Consider the following 11,721-nt stretch of genomic DNA (forward strand, 5'->3'; position numbering starts at 1 on the left):
ATGCCATTCACACCCCCACCCCAAGTTGTGAGAACCTGAAATCTCTCCAGACGTTGCCAAATGTCTCTTGAGGGGCAAAAGTGGTCTAGAGGGTGGGTATGAGCTTCTAAGCCAAGGACACAGCATGGAATCAGGAAAAAGATAGGATGGCCATTCAGGAGCCTGCAACCCTCTCATTTTATAAAAGAGAAATTAAGACTCAGAAAGGCTCAGTTCCTTATGCAAGACCGTGAACTGGTCAGTGTAACCAGAAGCAGCAGTGGCTGTAGTAAGGATAAATGCAAATCCAGAAGAAATCTTTAATATGAGGCTTATCTCTCTCTCTCTCTCTCTCTCTCCGTCTCTGTGTATGTGTGTGTATGCATGTTTTTAAGGAAATATACCAAGCTCTTACCTATTGCAACATTTGAGACTATGGGGCTCCAACATGTTAAAGGTTTATTTTCTAGTGCCTGGTGTAATGACTGGATGAGTAAGTAGTAAACCAGGACTAACTACTGGACTAAACCTGAAACAATAGCAAATATGATACTATTTACATTTTTCAAAGGAGTTGTCTAAAATTTATGTCTTGGTGACTAATAAGCAGCCAGTAACTGTGGATGAGAGTGTTTTTGGTAAGGGCAGATGCTAAACACAAGAAATGTTAGCTGGCACTGCCATTTCTTCCTGTAACAGGAAGCAGCCTACAGAGCTGGGCCTGGCTGGTGGGACAGTCCACCATGGCAAGAGGTGCTCTTAAGAAAGCTTCTGAATAATGGTCAGTGTAAACACTACAGCTCACTAGCAAAATTGTTTGCTTAAAATTATACCTAAACATAAGCAACAATTAATGATCCAACAAAGGTGACCTGTTCTTTGTTTACCATTTATGGCAAATTTTGCCTCACGCCAGGGGGTACTTGGCATTTCTTACTAAAGCACAGAGCTTCACAAGGCATTTACAATGACAGCATGAAGAGTCCTCTCGCATTGCCATGGAGGGTAAAGGCAGGACATATGCCAGCTTCAGAATCAGGGTTCCTTTTTGGGACCTAACTGAAAAATATCTCCTCTAAGAAGCCTTGGGTAGCCACTTTGGACCTTGTGCTGTTTTCACATCCTCCTCAGTCCTTACGTAGCCCATCTGGCCTAACTCAGGTGAACTCAACAAATGCTGGCAAGAATGAGGCTTTCTGCTGTGTTTCCAGTCCCCGAAGAGGACCCTTCTTTCCTTTGTATTCTGCCTCCACCCTGCCATCCCATTCCTCCTGTCAGCGTCCCACTCAGCATCAGATAACCTAGAATGCCCATTAGGAGTGTCGTTTGCTGTGCAGGGGTGGATGGTTCACAGGTGTGGTTGGGGCAGCGAGGGACTGCCTCCTGGCCCTGTCAGAAGCATGTTCCTCACTCCTTCCAGCAGTCCCTGAGTTCTCTTCAAGAAGCTCTGAAGGTTCCACAAAGCACAGTCTGAAAATCCCTGCTCCAGTCCAGTGGTGAGGCTACAGATAAGAAAACAGAATCCCAAAGGGCCTGAGTGGCCTTCCCAGGCCACAGATCTCTAATTTCGCATTACCTGAAGCAGAATCTGCATTTCTTCCTCACCTCAACCAGGGGGCTTTGAACCACCCCTCCCAGAGACTGAAGTCTTTCCTGCTGCAGGCCCCCGGGGATGACTGCTGGTCGGACCCAGATGGCAAGGGTCAAATATCCCTGACATCCCTTAGGAATAGTAAAAGATGTTGGTTGACTGACTGGAGACTTAAATAATATTAATGAAATAAATCAGTTCAACATGGTCACGACTCCTTTTAGTCCTTAGGGCACCAAGTTATCTATGAGTGTTTATCTATCAAAATCATTCAGCTTTTCAGGTTGAAGCGATAAAGGCCAGTTATTGAGCCACACACTGTATTTCACTCATCCAGCGGCCTTCTTGGTGCAGATCAGACCTGCCCAAAGACTGCTCTTACCACACTCCACACTGGTATACTGTTAATAGGGACAATAAAAGCTATAATCTCTATGTGGGCATCTTTTGTTTTGAAGGAGATCAGATTATGCCATTCCAAAATATGCCACCATAGGAAAGGAAAAAAAAATTGATTTCTTCCACCTTCCTTAGGTTCACTGGCTGGGAGCCTATAAATTAGATTAATAAAAGACAGATTAACAGAAAAGCACACAAATTATATAATATAAGTTTTGTGTGAGGAAATGAGATCGAAAGAAGTGGTTTACTAGGTTTGATGAAGTGTGGAGAGTCATAGGAAAATATGATAGGACAGAATGGTATGAACTAAGGTAGTAAACTGGGGGAAACTTAGCAAGGTCTCTTGGTTTAGATTACTCTCAGTGTCCCTCTATCTTTGGAGATAAGGACACTCCTTTCCTCCAGTTATAAGGAGGACACCTCTCACAGGGACTTAAGACCTGATTCAGGGGAGATGGAGGAAGTCAGACAGTCCTTCCTGCACCTGCCATTGCTCAAACCCCTCCAGCTTAAAATAATCAATATACCAAGGTTTCATATTTTGGGTTAGTGTATTCTGAACCCCGCTACCCATTTGGCATAAGGATTATTTTGAACTGAAAATATCTGAGAATCAACAGATACATAAAGAAGCCTCCCCAGGTATTTCCTTATCTGACTAAAGGCAGAAAGTACTGAGAAATATGGGCTGCCATAAATCCCTCATCCCCGAGATGGACTTGTACAAACAAACCTGACTGGGATAGCCCTGATGTCTCATTAGTTTCCTCCATGTATTTATCTTCACACAGTTTGCCACTGTTGGAAGCCCAAAACTTTTTCCCTTGTCATGCCACGTCTCCATAATTTCTCATTCTTTGTTTTAAACGGTGTAGAAGCTCTCAGGCCTACCTACTTCTTTGAGTCCTCACTTCTTTTCCAGAAAAACCACGATGTCCCATAAAAATTAACATCAAATAAAATTTGTATGCCTTTTTTTCTGTTAATATAATATGCAAAGCCCCAGGTGATAAACCTAAAAGGGCAGAGAAAATTTTCCTCCCCCCACAGTTTGTGTTACCTCACTACTTCTTTTGTTCACTAAGGTTCACTGTTCATCTTTGTTCACTGATTGTTAATTTTGCTCTATCAATCTATCCATTTGTTTACCCATCCATCCATTCATCTATGTATTCATGATCCATCCATCCAGATAGCTCTTTATTTATTTTGTTGAATTTTTTGAGAGTTACTTGTAGATATCATGATACTACATATCTAAATATTTCAGCAAGAATCTCCAAAAACAAAGGCTTTCATCTATACAAACATAATTATCACACTTAGAAATTTAACATTGAACTGATACTATTGTTTAATTTCTTGCTACCCACAGTGTGGTCCCAGGGCCAGCAGCATCTGACCTTACCTCTAGGAACTCTCAGATGGTGTATGTAGGAGTTGGAGGGGGTGTGGAATCTGTGGGGTTTTTTTTTTTTTCTTAAATTTTTTATTTTTATTGTTAATATAATCAAAGAATTTCATAAATATGCTTTGTTTTGATATACTATTTTCTTAAAACCATTCACACAGAGCTGTGATGTAGACCAGTTATTCCCACATTTTCCCACCCTGCACCCTATGCATTGGGAAGTATCAATCTTGTCTCTATTTTCTGTCCTGGAATCCAGTGCCTACCTCAGGTGCTCAATAAACAGTTCCTGAAATACTGTACTCAGGAAGAGGCCTATTTTTTCATAGTGTGAAATGATAAGGCAAAGACTTCCACTAAAATGCACCACAAAAACACTGAATTTTATAGAATTTGTTTTGCTCTACCTGGAATCCTGTAAAGAGTCCAAGTTTATTTTGGTTTTTTGTTTTTTTTTAATTTTTAAAAATTTTTTGAGTATTGTTGACACATGTTACATTAGTTTCAGGCATACAACATAGTTATTTAACAAGCTTATACATTATGCTGTGTTCACCACAAGTATAGCTATCATTTGTCACCATACAACGTTCTTACAATATCATTGACTGTATTCTTTATGCTATGCCTTTTATTCCCATCTTATTCACTCCATAACTGGAAGCCTATATCTCCCACTCCCCTTCACCCATTTTGCCCAACGTCCCACTCTCTCCCCTCTAGCAACCATGTTTTTTCTCCATATTTATGGGTCTGATTCTACTTTTTGTTTATTCATTTGTTTTGTTGTTGTTGCTTTCGTTTGTTTCAAATAATGAGTGAAGTCATATGGTATTTGTCTTTCTCAGTCTGACTTATTTCACTTAGCATAATACCCTCTAGGTCTTTCCATGTTGTCTCAAATGGCATGATCTCATTTTTTAATGGTTGTGTAATATTCCATTGCATATATATATATCACATCTTCTTTAACCATTCATCTATCAATGGACACAGTTTGCTTCCATATGTTGGCTACTGTAAATAATGCTGCAAGAAACACAGTGGTGCACGTATGTTTTCAAATTAGATTTTTTTGTGTTCTTTGGGTAAATACCCAATAGTGGAATTATTAGATCATATGGTATTTCTATTTTTAAGCTTTTGAGGAACCTCCCTACTGTTTTCCAGAGTGGCTATACCAATTTACATTCTTGCCAACAGTGTATGAGTATTCCTTTTTCTCTATATCCTTGTCAACACATGTTATTTCTTGTCTTTTTTTAATTTTAGCCATTCTAAAAGGTGTAAGGTGATATCTCCTTGTGGTTTTGAATTTGCATTTCCCTGATGATTAGTGATGTTAAGCATCTTTTCATGTGCCTGTTGGCCATCTGTATGTCTTCTTTGGAAAAAAAATCTATTCAGATCCTCTGCCCATTTTTTAAACAGATTTTTTTGGTGTTGAGTTGTATAAGTTCTTTATATATTTTGGATATTAACCTGTTATTGGACATACCGTTTGTAAATATCTTCTCCCATTGAGTAGGCTACCCTTTTGTTTTGTTGATGGTTTCCTTTGCAACAGCTTTTTATTTTGGAGTAGCTCCAATAGTTTATTTTTGCTTTTGTTTCCCTTGCAAAGAAGATGGCAATCTGGCAATCTGCGTTTTAACAAACCCTCCAAGTGATTCTGATGCATGCTGAAGTTTGCAAGCCACAGTTCCAGATTAAAAGATAAAACGAGATCTGACAACTAAATGCACTGTGATATTTGTTAGATTCAAATTTGGAGTGGGGTGAGTTGGGGAAGGAAAAAAAAAAAAGGGATACGACTGGGTCACTTGGGGGAAATTTGAATATGAATTGTACGTTAGATCAGGGCTTCTCAGAATTGACTGCACACAAATCACCTGGGGATCTTATTAAAATCCAAATTCTGATTTTGACTCTGGGGTGGGCCCTGAGATTCTGCATTTCCAATAAACTCCTAGGTGATGCTAATGCTGCTGGCATATTTTTAAAGCTAATCTAGAATAATTCCCAATCTTTCGTTTTTCATTACACTAACATTTTTGAAAATGCTAAGCTAGCTGTTTTGCAAAATATCTCACAATTTGTATGTACCTGATTATTTCCTCATAATTAGACTAAATACTTTTGGCAGGAATATAATATAGGGGGGATCCTGTGCCCTCAGGATAGCACAACAGGACACATATGATTTTATTACTCTTTAATGCACTTGTGGTTTCAACTTTCAGCCTTTCTTCCTCCACCCATCCCATAGCCTTCTGAGCAGGGGTGGTGTCAAAATCAGGCCCAGGAGACCTTCACCTGCACTCACACTCTTCTTGGTACTGTTGACAGGAGCAATAGTGAAGACCTAACTGGAAAGTTGAATGCCCCTGAGACAGTTCCCATTGATCTGTCTCCCTAACTCAAACGCTAATGATACAAAACAATATAGCTGTTTGTGAAAGTCTTCCTGTACCAAAGATGAATCACTGGTTTGCCTCAGAAATGAAAGGGAGACTGATTCAGACAAGCTCTGTTGCCAAAAATACCCTATGGAGGATGTTACACCAAAAACAAAAAGCAAGCAGAAGCCAACCGAGAAACACTGAAGGTGTTATGACAGACCTACAGAAATCTTTTTGAAGATATAGGTAGCAAGATTTGAACCTTCTCTGGAAACTGGCAACCAGTCCAGTGAGTATCCTTACGTTACTTTCAAAGAGAATCTCAAAATAGAACAAGAGACACATATTTCACAGAGAAAATCTATGAAATGAATTGAAGACAAAAATTAAGAATACATAATTTTTGTGATGAATAAGGCATTAGTTAAAACCGAATAATAAAAAAACAACACTTTAATACTTAATACTTTAAAGGCAAAAAAATAATAGAGGGAGAAGTACTTGAGAATAGTCAAGACAGTCATAAAAATCCTAGTCAGTTAGGAGTTTCAGCCCTCAAGTTCTTTCCTTGGAACACAATTATTGTTGAGAAAGACAATATAAGAGCTATAAAATAAATCTGCCTGCTTAAGCTGATCAGCCTGCCAGGCACACTAGATTTTCACTGAAGGCAGGAGTGTGGGTCCAGTATATGTCCTTGATCTCTGTGATGAGAGGCAGCTAGTTCCAAAAAGCCTGCCAAACCCAGATGGCTGGGGTAGTCACTTTTCCCCAAAGTTGGGGACACTGTGAATCCCACTTCCACAGTCTGAGACTCTAAATATGGTGAAGTTTCCAGACACAGTTGTAGCTGAGACACTTAGTCATTTTACCGCAGAAGCTGAAAGCATGATGAAAGAAGAGTTTTTACCCATGACCTCCAACCTTATCTTTTAGGTCTGATGTGTTGTTATTAATTAAGGGCAATAATAGACAAAAAGGTTTAAATGCAAGTAAAGGGGAAGAGGTGTAGTGAGCTCCACTAAATTTAAGAAACCAGAGCCAGCTGACCTCCCCTCTCCAGTTCCATCTCTCCCATGCCCTTCGGGCACTCTGCCCCTCAGTTGTTCTGAACCACCTGGGTGCCTCAAGCTTGCCACACATTCTTGCCTCCAGGCCTTCTTCCCTGCCTTTCCCACTTTTAGCTGGCTGACTTCAGATTAGACAATCTCTTCCCCGGGAAGCCTCCTTAACGCCCACCCTCTCCAGTGCTGCCCCCACGGAACTCCATGCTTTTGGTCATACGTGTGCCTGTCCCTTCCTCTAGACTATAAGCTAGTCTTGAAGGCAGAAACCCTATTTTGTTCTATTTTGAAGTTTTAGTATCTAGTGCCCGGCACATGATATTAATCATGATGGAAATACATTTATTACATGCCAGGCATTACTCCAAGTACTTTAGATTAATTAATTCATTTAATGTGCACAATATTATGAGGTAGATACTGTTATTATCCCCAATTTACAGAAAAAGGAATCACAGAGTATTTAAGTGATTTGTCCATGGTCTCATACCTGGTAAATGGTAGAGCTAAGATTTGGACCCAGCCAATCTGGTTCTATGGACTATGCTTTTAAACTCTAAAGTATATTGTTCTTAACAAATACTAGATGGAAGAATGGGTAAATGGAGATGATATATGTAAGGATGGATAGATGGATGGATGAAAGGATGGATGGGTGGAGTGTGCAGATCTCTAGCCAGTTAAAGAAAGCTAGGGCATGAGAGAAATGTGCCCACTGTAGACCTCTTCTAAGGAAGACCCAATTAAGTACAAACATTTAGGCACAAACTACTTCATACTAAAGCAGGAATCTATATGTTGGAGAACACACAAATACACAGAAGTAGACATTGAGGAACCCATGAAAATAGCATGGGTTTTGGAATCAGGGGACTAGATGTGAAGCATGATCCTGTCGATCTGAGACCATTTATTTTGTCTATTAGCACTCACCTCATCAGTGGAGGATATATGAGTATTCAACAGAGTGCTTGGAACATGGGAACCTTCTGATTAATTTTAGTTCCTCCCCTGCTCAAGAAAATTACATCACCTGGATCTGACTTACCATAAGCAGGAAAATGCTGAGAAAAGGATTGGAGTGGCTGGCTCAATGGAGGACAGGAAGGAAAGACTTGTCTGGATCCCCTGCTCTCTTCCTGGAACTGGGCTTTTGGCTTTGAAAAGAGAGGTGAACTCACAGCTTAGCTCTGCCAATTCTGCAAATTCTAGAATCATTAGATAACTTTTACTTCAGCTTGGAAAAATATGCCAGTGTATACAAATGTGATATCTCTGGGGGAAGAGTGCTTGATATATATATATATTTTAATAGCTTTTTTCATATAATAAAAGTAATTAAAACTCATTGCAAAAAAATAAGGAACTACAGAGAAGTGTAAAAAAGAAATGAAAGACTGGTCCATGTTTCTCATCTTGGAGGATCTTTCTTAATTTCTTAGTATGCATATAAGTATGTATACTTTTTTAAAAACAGAAATAGGATGAACCTGTATATAGCATTCTGTTATTTTTACTTGGTGAAATATTGTGGATAGCTTTCTTAACATAGGAATACATAATCAACTGCACAGCAATCCACTGAAAGGCTATTGCATAAGTTATTTAACAATACTATGAATGAGGCTCATATGAGACCATTATTATAAAAAATACTCCAATGAAAATCTATATACATATCTTTGAGCTCCTTTTTCTATTATTGCCTTTGCTTAAATTCCCAGATGGGAATTGTCAGGTTAAAGATAAACATTTTTATTTTGATACATACTGCTAAACTCCTCTAGAAAGGTGGTATTTCATCGACAGTAGAGGATTACCCACACTTTCTCTAACATTGGATATAGCCATTGTTTTTAAACAGAGTAAAAAAAGAAAAGAATGACTTCTCATTTTAGCTTACATATATATATATATATTTTTTTCCTGAGGTAATCCTCAAACTTCATTTAATGTAAATATAATGCACTTAAAAATATCAAGATTTTGTTTTATATATTTGGGTGCTCCCAAGTTGGGGGCATAAATATTTTACAATTGTTAGATCCTCTTGTTGGATAGACCCATTTATTATGATATAATGCCTTTCTTCATCTCTTGTTACAGTCTTTGGTTTAAAATCTAGTTTGTCTGATATAAGTATGGCTACTCTGGCTTTCCTTTGATGTCTATTTGTATGATAAATATTTCTCCATCTCCTCACTTTCAATCTGCAGGTGTCTTTAGGTCTAAAATGAGTCTCTTGTAGGGAGCATATAGATGGGTCTTGTTTTTTTAATCCATTCTGATACCCTATGTCTTTTAATTGGAGCATTTAGTCCATTTACATACAGAGTAATTATCAATAGATATATATTTAGTACCATTTTATTACTTGTTTTGTCATTGTTTCTGGAGATTTTCTCTGTTCCTTCTAGTCTTTGTGGCTTTTGGTCTTTCCTTCCCACTCAAAGAGTCCCTTTTAATATTTCTTGCAGGGCTGGTTTAGTGGCCATGAAAATCTTTAGTTTTTGTTTGGGAAACTCTTAATCTCTCCTTCTATGCTGAATGACAGCCTTGCTGGTTAGTGTATTCCTGGCCAATTTTTCCCATTCAGTGTGTTGAATATATGATGCCACTCCCTTCTGGCTTGCCAAGTTTCTGTGGAGAGATATGCTGTTAGTCTTACAGGTCTTCCCTTAAAACTTAGGGACTTCTTTTGTCTTCTGCTTTTAGGACTTTTTCTTTATCAGTATATTTTACAAATTTAACTATACTATGTATTGGTGTTGGCCTGCTTTTGTTGATTTTGATGGGAGTTCTCTGTACCTCCTGTATTTGGATGTCTGTTTCCTTTCCCCAGATTAGGGAAGTTTTCCGCTATAATTTTCTCAAATAAACCTTCTGCCCCCCTTTCTCTCTCTTCTTTTTCTGGGACATATAAAGATATTCAACATCACTCATCATCAGGGAAATAAAAATCAAAACTACAATGAAATAGCACCTCACACCAGTCAGAATGGCTAAAGTTAACAATACAGGAAACAAAAGATGTTGGTGTGGATGTGGAGAAAGGAGAACCCTCTTACACTGTTGGTAGGAATGCAAACTGGTGCAGCCACTCTGGAAAACAGTATGGAGGTTCCTCAAAAAGTTAAAAATATTATTACCTTATGATCCAGCAAATGCACTACTAAGTATTTACCCAAAGGATACAAAAATACTGATTTGAAGGAATACACGCATGCTGATGTTTATAGGAGCATTATCAATTATAGCCAAATTATGGAAAGAGCCCAAATATCCATTGACTGATGAATGGATTAAGAAGATGTGGTATATGTATACAATGGACTATTACTCAGCCATAAAAAGAGTGAAATTTTGTCATCTGCGATGACATGGAGCGAGAGAGTATTATGCTAAGTGAAATAAGTCAGTCAGAGAAAGACAAATACCACAAGATTTCACTCATATGTGGAATTTAAGAAACAAAACAAATGAACATAGTGGGAGAAAAAAAGAGAGACAAACCAGAAGACAGTCATATAGAATTTGCCCCAGGACCTCCCCTTCTGGGTCAATTCATACGGGCTCAGAACTTTCCATATCCCCAGCTTTGGCAGTGGCTATATGCTCAAAAATCCAGGGGTTTGGGTTGTTCTGTCCTAATTCCTCTTGATCTTTCCACATTTTCTCTAGATTCTCATGCACACAGCCTTTGCTGAGAAGGGCAATTTGAGCACAACCTGATCAAGGAAACCTTGTATGTCTTTGAGTTCACAATGCCCACCCATCTCTGTTATGAGATGGCCAAACTTCACAGGAGTCACTTGTAGCCAAAAGCACTTTTGCCTCCAGCCATGTGCTGTCTTATACCCTTGAAAGTGACAGGCTTGAAAGGGGCTGGTACTCTCCATAAGGCAAATATATTCTTGGGGTCCATAGAGTGGTTCATTGTCAGGTGCATCATTTCAAAATGGTCCCAATGGAGGTAACCACCACCAAGTGCCAAGATTGTAAAATTGCCTCTCCTTCAGTAGGAGGTCCCTATATGTCACTCAAGTTTTTAGATTCTCTTCTCACTTTTGGCACAAATGGTGCCCTTTCAACAAATCTAAGCTTGGGCTTTTCAGGAATGGAAACATCTTCAAAAGTTACCACTGGGAGCAGCATCTGTAGTCCAACAATGGGGGGGCGGGGCTGCCCAAGAATCTGAGAGTGTTGCTCACAGGAGTGGCCCCCTGGCTCAACCCAGCAGCTGCTACATGGTCACCTGCATCTGGCAGCCCTGGGCTCCCCACAGAGACTCTTAACTTACATATTTTTAATTGCTAGTGAATCACATACATTTAAATGTTTATTGACCATTTGGAATTTTCTTCTGTGAATTTCTAGTTCATGTCCTTATCGTATTTTCTTATCCGGTTGTAAGAGCATGTATTCATCTTTGCATATCTCATGCCTAGTATAGAACTTAGCACATAGTAGTTATTCAACAGTTATTTGCAGTTGTTTGGCTGCAAAAATATGTTTATCCCCACGGGACACAGGGCCAGGAGTTCTAAGTTTGAATCCTGATTGCCAAGAATTTACATCTAACTTTGGGAAAATCAAATTTTTGGAATTGGAAAATGCTGACCACAGTCAGACCCCCAGTAGCCCTAACGCTCTATATCCTAAAGTCTGAGACTTGAGAGAGAATACCTCCTATATAAAAATTTTCTAAAGAATAGACCAGGAGGAAGAGCAAGGGCCATTTACCTGGTATCATTGAGAGGTACCACAAGGTTGGTGTGTACCCAAACCTTGGTCTGCCAGAAGCCCAACAGCCATCATCCCTAAAACAATCATCATACCTTAACAAGTCTTAGAGTAATCAAGACCAACCAT

General features: G+C 39.1%; 1 pseudogene; it reads right to left on the minus strand.

Moving 5' to 3' along the window:
* Positions 1–646: 646 nt before the first annotated feature.
* LOC110573063 lies at positions 647–11,098 on the minus strand (annotated as a pseudogene).
* Between the last annotated feature and the right edge of the window lie 623 nt (positions 11,099–11,721).

Source organism: Neomonachus schauinslandi, chromosome 2 (assembly GCF_002201575.2).
Source record: "Neomonachus schauinslandi chromosome 2, ASM220157v2, whole genome shotgun sequence".
Classification (NCBI taxonomy): domain Eukaryota; kingdom Metazoa; phylum Chordata; class Mammalia; order Carnivora; family Phocidae; genus Neomonachus; species Neomonachus schauinslandi.